This window comes from Muscardinus avellanarius (assembly GCF_963383645.1).
Source record: "Muscardinus avellanarius genome assembly, chromosome: 2".
NCBI lineage: Eukaryota > Metazoa > Chordata > Mammalia > Rodentia > Gliridae > Muscardinus > Muscardinus avellanarius.
This window is the reverse complement of record NC_137787.1, coordinates 115,706,910-115,716,469: the sequence shown is the minus strand read 5'-3', so window position 1 is coordinate 115,716,469 and position 9,560 is coordinate 115,706,910.

The following is a 9,560-nucleotide window of genomic DNA, read 5'->3' as shown; positions in this document are numbered from 1 at the left end:
ATGAGTTGGTATTATAATGAGTGAAAAAAAGGTGAGGAATAGTGGTTTAGAGAGTGGTAGAATGAATTGGCTGAGCAAATATAATAGGTTTCCTGGGCACAGTTTAGATCATATATTTAAAGTATATTCAAGCAAGGTAATGTGATTTTCTCCAGCCTCAATCAGCTGCACTGGTACAAGATACAACAGTAAAAGTCGTGTTTCAGCTAAATTTGGGATTTTGCAAATGGTTATAATGAGGAAATAATGGGGAAAGAGAAGACATTTGCAAGGAGTAATGGTCATTACAGCAAACTGACCATAGACTGGACAGGATAAGAAAGCTAGGATAGGGGAGGGAAGGCAAGGAGTATGGTCAGGAGCATTGATAAAATCAAGGGCCTGCTTGGAGCTGGAGTGTTGGAGGGGCAATCAGTAGGAATTAAAATGGAGGAGGAGGACCAGATGCTGGAGAAGAGCTTTTAGTGACATTTGAGTTATTGGCAAGGACAAAGTCTAGGCATTGCATGGGGAATGAGGAGTTCAGAGAAACGAGGGTGGATACAAAAGGAGGTGATTGGATGAGAAGACAAGGCATTGAGAAGCCAGAACAGAAGGGAAATTTTGAGTGATATGAACAGAACTGGTAGCCGGGCATGGTGGCGCATGCTTGTAATCCCCACACTTGGGAGGCAGAGACAGGAGGATCACGGAGGTTCGAAGCCAGCCATGCGCACTGGCTTAAGAGACCCTGTTTCCTATTATTATATTTAAAAATATAAAAATAGGTCTGAGAGTGTAGCCCGGAGGTAGAAGGGCTTCCAGGAACCCCAGTACCACCACCAAAAAAAAAAAAAAAAAAAGGAACAGAACAGAACTGGTAAGCCGCAGAAACAGTGATTGAATTTAGGGGCCAAATTCTTATGAAAAAAGAGAAATTATTCAGAGAAATGGAAAGCGGCAACAATAACAACAACAACAACAACAACAACGATAAAAGAATGTAGTTGAATTTGGAGACTCTGCACCAAGAAGCTGAGATGATTTAGGAGGAATAGGCAATCCAATGGAACTACAATCAGGCCTCAGGGAAATAAGTTGTTCTAGGCCCATTGAGGGCATGGGGAGGCAGGACCTCAGAGGATAGGTTTGTAGACTAGAAGGTAAAAGAAATAGCAGGAACAGGTTGAATACCTAATTGGAGATTTCATTCTTTCTGGTGTGTAAGGGCCTGATGGAATTAAAGCTTGAATCAGATTAGAATACTTATGAAATGTAGAATGGAAGAACACCTCATGGTGTTTTGTAGTAATAGAGACAAAAGGCATTGTGCTAATGTCCTGCTTGGAAGAGACAGTCACCAATTAAAATGTTAACTGCTTGTATTGGAAAGGTCACTGGGGCAAGTCTTGAAGCAGCAGGCAGTGTTGGACAGAGAGGCAATGTGGTTCTATGACTCTCCAGTAACTTCAGCTGTGGACATTGGTAACATCAAGAAAGGAGATGCAGACAGAAAGCTGAAGTCATGCTTCAGCTTCAGGCATTATTGTTCTGTTGGTGACCAAATAATGACATTTCCTTCTTGCCACCACCAGACCTGTGTGCATCACCACAGAATGAGCACATGAAATCTGGTATGGAGGAAGTGTCTTTGCAGATGTAATTAAGCTAATGATAGTAAAATTAGGTAATTAGGGTGAGTTCTAAATTCAACCATTATGTTTTATAAAAGAAGGATAAAAATAAATGTACAGAGAAAAATGACATGTGAAAATGGAGCCAGAGACTTGAGACATGCACCTGCAAACCTAGAATGCCAAGGATTGCCAGGAGCAGATCCCATGGGACAGCTGGCTAGACAGATTGATTTCAGACACTGCCACTAGATCTGTAAGGAAAAACACTTCCATGGTTTTAAGCCATCTGATTTGTGTTAATTTTGTTTTGTTGAGTTCTATAAATAAATATAAGTGCCTAAGTAAGAAATAATTTTTTTAGTCCCAGGTATGGTAGTGCACCCCTGTCATCCCAGTACTTGGGAATGTATCTCAGAAGTATAACATTCCTGATTCCAGTAAAGAAGAAAAGAAGAAGGAGAAGAAGAAGAAGAAGAAGAAGAAGAAGAAGAAGAAGAAGAAGAAGAAGAAGAAGAAGAAGAGGAGGAGGAGAAGGAAAGAAGGAAGAGAAGAGATAAAGAGATAAAAAGAAAAGGAAAGTAAAGAAAGAAAGAAGAAATGGAAAGAAGGAAGGAAGGAAGGAAGGAAGGAAGGAAGGAAGGAAGGAAGGAAGGAAGGAAGGACTTGGTCAGCATGGCATGGTGGCATACATCTGTAAACTCAGGACACAGAAGCTTGAGACAAGACTATCACAGATTGGAGACCAGAGAGTGGTAACTTAGTGAGAATCTACTTCAAAATTAAAATAATAGGCTGAGAGTGTAGCCTAGTACAGTGCCCCTGGATTCAATTCCAAATGCCACATAAAATAAAAAGATAAGAAACATCATGGTCACATACATGAACACACACAACTGCTCAGATTTTCAAAGCAGCCAATTCTTAAAGGGACCCATGGTTAGGATGTCTCAGGATATCCTGAGTCTACTAGGTTATTGAGCAGATATAAACAAATAGTAACAAGATTAATATGTGCTTCTCTGATACTGTTGGTTAAATTATTCTATGCTAAAAAGAATGAGAGAAAATCCTAGAATAAATAAGATGCATGAGAAAAAAATTATGCGTGAAAGGGAATAGGCCCATTCTCCAGTAGAGAAGTTACCCTAGGGAGAATTTTTTGGAGGGGCTGCCTGATCAGTGTGCCTGGATATGGTATTTAGTCTGATCTGATTTTGAGTCTTGATTTAGAATAGCTCTCAACAATACACTACTGAGGACACAAGAATGAGTTTCTACAGAAATTCTCTTGGACCTTTTTATTTTGTTCCTATGTATGTATGTATGTATGTATATTTACACACACACACACACAAACACACACACACACACACACACACACACACATATATATATATATATATATATATATATATATATACATGAGGAAATATATGTAGTGGTAGTTTCCAGGGTTGTCTCAATGGACAAGAAATTTCCTTGGTTTCCACTATGTGGAATGGATTGTCATGGATATCAGGCTCTTCTGGTTGTGCCATCTGGATTAGCTTCAAGTTCCCACTGACAGTCTTGTCTTCACCCACCTAGGACATACCTCCACTATCTTTTCCATAAGAGGTCAAAATGAGCAGTGGTTTTCATTTGTATATTTTCTTCTCTGCCAAAAATGTTTCAGATTCCAGGAATAAGAAAAATGCCTCATAAAGCATATATTCTAGTTTATAAGAAATAAAATTATCATGTAAGCACATAACGTCTATCTGAGGAGATAAGACAACATGAAAGAAAAAGTCAATAGGATTGGATAGGGTGATCAAAGATAAACTCTCAAGAGTGCATAAAACAAAGACATATATTAGTATGCATATGAGGAAAATATGCATACTCCAGGTGGAGAGAAGAGTAAGGGACACACCCTTGAGTGAATAAATTTGGCATACCTAGGAATGGCTGCAGAATGTTGTTGATTGAATTAGAGGCAGAAAAGCACTACAAAACACAGAGAAAGATGATCACAAAAGATCTAATGTTCACAATGCAGGAATTATTTATAAGTATTTTTTCAGTTAATGAAAGAATAAAATGAATGAAGCATGGTTCAGAGGAGCAAAGCAAAATTGAGACCTGGGCAGAAATCTGCACAGGAAAAAGTTCTAAAACTGAGTAAGAAATGATTTGGTTAGTGCCAGATATCATAGCACACCCCTGTAATTTTAGAACTTGGGAGTGTAGCTTGGAAGTAGAATACTCCCAAAGAACTGAATTACATTCACATTTACAATGGGCAAATACCCATGGCCTATTGGTCACCATGGTGGGCACAGAAAACTGGTGAAAACTCAAAATATTAGGTAATATTTTTTAAAATACTTTGTGAACTATTTCTTCTCAATGAATCTCTGATATGGGGATGTGATTTTTTCTAATGAATACTATTTTATGCTATCCAAAAGGAATAATCTTACATCAGACAACTGCTAGTAGGGATCTATTTTTGCACATTAATTGTGTTTCAGTCATTGCTTCAAGTCCTATGGTTGATTCAAAAGTTCCAGAGACACTTGGTTCTCACAGTGTTTATACTCAAATATAAAAAAGTCAAGGTCCATGTATAAAGGAAAGCTTGTGTGCCTGGTTTTATGCCCTGGGTTAGGATACAGAAATAAGACAGGAAGCATACCCCTGGGGAACCTATATTCTAGCAGTACTGAGACATACACCAAAATAGAAAATTTTCATTTTCATAATAAATGATATGGCAATATACATTAGAGACAAAGTGGGTCATATAAAATAGATTTGGTAAGGTATAATATAAAATGTAAAGCAAGTATTTTTGCACTGAGAATTAAACCTAGGGGCATTCTACTTCTGAGCTACACCGCCAGCCTTTTAAAAAATTATATTCTATTGTTTCATTGTCACTATATATCATAGTAAAATTCAAAGTAATGCAAACATATGTGCACACTGTATGTGGTGTTTTTCCTTCTGCATCTCACCCAGCTTTTCATCTCTACTATACATATTAATGAGATAGGCAGTAATTTCTTTATATGCTGGCATAGTGTTATCTGAATTGTTTCATTCAACAGTTCTCTTTTTTCCCTTTCAGCCTCCCTCCCCAAGTCCCCTTCTACAATTCTATTTCTCTCTCTCCTCATTTATCTGAAGTCCCTTTTGTTTTCTCTTTTCTTTGTAGCTTCCACATATGAGAGAAAACATACTATACTTGTCAATGAGATTAGCTGATCTCAGATGGCATAATACTCTCTAGTTCCATGCATTTTCCTACATATTGCACACTTTTGTTCTTTATGGCTGAGTAAAATTCCATTGTTTCTATACACCACTGTTTTGTAACCCATTAATCTGTTGATCAACATATATGTTGGTTGGTTACATTCAATTGTTTATTTTGAAGGGTGTTGCTAAGTTGATAGGAGTCTCTTTAACTCACCAAGGGTGATTTTAAACCTGTAATCTTCTGTCTCACCCTCCAATGTGCTGGGATCACAGGTGTTCACCACTGCAACCAGCTAGAACAAGCGAATTTTGAGCATGATTCTGCAGGAGGCTTTATCTAAGAATTTATGTCAGTGCAGTTATCTACAAACAGAATGTCCTTCATTGTCAATGAAGAAATCTGAATCTGAAGAAATTGTCTACATTTGAAGATTTAGAATAAATACCTAGAAAGTAAGATGTGAGGTTGAGGAAAAAATAGGTTGGGAAAGAATGTGACTAGAAAGTAACACCTTCAAATTATCCAGCAAATATGACTTTCTGAACTTTGAGAAAATATATATTTTTCAGAAAACCTCAAAAAGCATTATCTTTATTCATGATATCTGCAAAAATACTTGAATGTTGAAGTTATGCTTTATCACATTTGGATCACAAATGGTTCTTTCTTGTCAGTCATCGCAAAACTTTGACTTATTTTATGTGACTTGTTTCAATAAATGGCTCCTACCTATGTGGCATTTAGTGTAAACTTGTGTTAGTGATGACCATTCAACATGTGGCCTCCAATCTCCTCTGCACTACATCATCATTAATGAGTAGTTATTCAACCAGAATTTACTGAGCACTTGTTTCATGTCCAGAACAAGGCCAGGTGTGTTACAGAAGTGCTTCTCAACGTTTTATATCTGCATTGTTTGTACTCAACATCAAATATACTTTTTTTCCTTTCAGAGCCAATGTTATAAAAAATTACCTTAATCATAAAGTTTTCTCTCATATGTGAAATATAGAACAAAAATAGAAAACAAAAGGAACTTCAGATACATGAGGGGGGAGACCAAAAGAATAGTAGAAGGGATTTGGGGGAAGAAAGTATGTTGGAAGAAAAGAGTGAAGAAAAAATAGCTAAAATAATGTTATGTCCATATATGAAGATATCATTACTAATCTTCAAACATGAATGAAGAGGGAGAAGGTGAGAGCATGTTGGGGTGGGGAAGAAAATGCACCATGTTCTGTGTCCATGTGTTTGTCTCACTTTGAAACTTACTATGATGTATAATTATAATGCACCAATAAAAGTATATTATAAAAAGGTTGATATCTATAGAAAAAAGTTTTCTTTTAATCTGAAGATGTTGTAGAACCTTTTTGGTTTCATAGAATAATAATAGAAGCAGAGAAATGGACCTTCTTGCTTTAGAAAAAATTATTTATTTATTTATTTATTTAGGTGGTAGTGGGGTTTTTGGAAGCCCTTCTACTTCCGGACTACACTCCCAGGCCTATTTTAGGCTTTTTAAAATTTGGAAACAGGGTCTCTTAAGCCAGCGCAGCTGGCTTCGAACCTGCTCAGTCCACCTGTATCCCCTGCCCAAGCACAGGGATTACAAGCATGTGCCATCACGCCCAGCAGAAAAGATCCTCTATTTAAATCTATGCATTAATGTAACAAACATCTACTGATCATCACCTATGTGCTGAACACTGTCCCAATTTGGAAACACCAGTTAATTCAACAAGTGAAATAACATTAAATGGGGATAGACCATTCAGACAGTAACATAGATAGTATAACAAATAATTCAACACATAGAACATTATAAGGTGACAAGTGAAATGGGGGTAATTAAAGGGTGAAGAAGAAAACAGTTGAGGTGGAAGTGATTTAAAAACTTAGAAGTGAGGTGTCCAGGGCTCTGCTGAGCTGGTAACATTAGAGCAGAGTCATAAATAGGGTCAGGAAGATAAAGATATTTTTTCGCAATATTAAGGGAAGAGCTATGCCATGGTTAGATATAGAATAGCCCCTTGAAGGTCTCAGAAATTAATGTGTGGAGTTGATATAAGAGAGTCTTAAAGGTTGTAATCCCAGCAATGAAAAAGTCCACTGCAATGGATTTACCTGGGTGGTACTCTGTAGACTGGTAGGTTGTGGCCAGGGAAGGTGGGTCCCAGGGAATTATATAAGTACTTTCTCCTTATCCTGCACTCTCTTTTGATTCTATGATGTGAGAAGCACCACCATGTGCTCTCCCACTCTCTGCCTCCCACTGCCATGACCTGAGATCTGGTGTCCTCAGCCCTACATGGGTTGAACTAGAAACTTAATAAATTTTTTCTCTGAGTAATGTGGTCATTCTTTAGATGATAGCTGAAAGAAATCTGACCAGAATAAGCCACACTGTAGAAAGAGCACATGGCCAAGATCTAAGGTAGGGGTGAGTCTGGTGCACTGATAAATAGCCAAATGCCAGGGAAGACTGGAATGTGTGGGGTGAGTTGAGCCAAAGTGAAAGAAGAGAGGGTCAGAAAATTTTGGAATGTGTGTGTGTGTGTGTGACTTAGTAAGCTAGCTACAAAAAGGCACAAAACTTTCTTTCCTGGCCAAGTTCGAGGTGCCTTTGAAAGTGCCATCAGGGACAGTGGGAGATCTCAGGACAATAGATCCACAGCTCCTGCTGGAGTCCTTCTGCAAAACACTAAGAATTGGCCAATTAGCTCACAGGCAGATTTGGAGGTGGCTGTGAAGGGCCTGGAACCTGACTACCTTGCCTCAGAGCCTGGCCTCACCAACTTTGGCCAAGTGATTCAAACCAGCAAGTAATTTCATCTCTCTCTATCTCATTTTCTCACAGGAGAAATGTAACATTTTTGTAACAGTCTTTCCATCACAGAGATTCAGTGAGAATTCAATGATACCGCAATATCAACACATATAGGTTTCTAGAATTAGTATAGTGATGGTTGCAGACATGTGCCTGTGTCTGATATGCCCCAAGTTCTCCGAAATACCATCTATTAACACTGCTGAGAGGAGCGTTTCGTGAATGCATTCAACAGATATTTTTAGCTCTCGTGTCAGAAAAATATCTTCTGCAGACAGACTAGATGAGATTTCATTCTCCCCTTCAAATCATTTTCAAGAGTTTTGTCCTTGAGGGTCGCATCAATCTGAGAAGGTGAAGAAATATTTTAGTACCAGTTTACACCATTCATAGTTATACTTTGGCCATAAATGGTGGAAGTATATCATAATGAGCAAAAGTATTGATCTTTTTCCCTGAAGTCTTAATGTTTGGTATATTCAAAGCTTAAAAATTGTTTTTATATGCAGAGAATAGCTGTATAGTATATTTGGAAAATCTGGGGCTAGTGATTTTTGTAATAGTCTGTCCAAAATATTTTATTTTCCATTGAATACAGATGTCCTTACAATAAAAGAACTCTATGATTGTTCTTCAAATCTGCACAGAGCAACACAATGTTTATGTCTCTAACATACATGTATTGAAAGTCAGTGATGGTTGTTCTACATCACTGGGCAAGTCATAACCAGGGAGAAACTATGGGAAACTTCTTAAAAAGGAAAGTTTATCTGCAAGTGAGTGTTTAAATAAATTGTATTTGTTTTTCTTTTATTTTATCTTCTTTTAATTTTTAATTTTTTTGTTTTTATGTGAAACATATTTAAAATGGCATACATTCAGACTGCTTGGTGCCCTCTCCCCCAACCCCACTTTCTCTTCCTCCCTCCCCAACAATCCTGATCACTCCACAAAAATTTCCTGGATAACTCATAGTCAGACTATATACTCATTACTAATTTCCAACTTGACTTAATTCATTTTAGAACATTTGACATAGCTTAAGATGAAACAATAATTTATTTTATTCTTAGTATGTTGTCCCAGGCAGTATGAATACTTCTACACTTGGATGAGGACAAATTCTGTTACTGGAGGCTATAAAATTAAAAGTAACAATTGTATATTTAAAAGCATTATGGAAGCCAGGTGAGATGGCACATCTGTAATCCCATTAATTAGAAGACTGAGACAAAAAGATCACAGATTTGAGATTAGCCTAAGCAAACAGTGAGACTCTCAGTGAACTTAGTGAAATTCTGTTTCAAAATAAAAATAAGTTAGGGACAGAGATGTAGCTCAGAGGTAGAATGCCTTGGATTCAGTCATCAGTACCCTCCCCCACACACTAACACAATGTAGACTGTCTTTTGTTATATTACTGATTTGACACATAGAGGAGATTTCTTCTAAAATTTATAACCCAAACAAGCTGTTTTCTTTCAAAGCTGTTAGCTTGTATTCTTTACCTTAAAACAAATTCTAAGTTGCAGAGGGCCTCACAAGTTGCTGAGGCTGGCCACAAACCTGTGATTCTCCTGTCTCAGCCTCCCAAGTACTGGGATTACAGGCATGTGCCACTATGATTTGTACATTTTTATGTTCTACATCTTAAGTTCTTTTAAATTTTTAAGTATTAGGGGTATCAGAGGTACTCCAGATAATGAAGGCTGAGATAGGAGTATCCTAGATTCAAGACCAGCCTCAGCAACTTAGCAAAACCTTATTTATTCATTTATTTATTTATTTATTTATTTATTTAGTGGGTCTGGGGATGGAACCCAGAGGCATTTGACCTCTGAGCTATATCCTCTGCCCTATTTTTTAT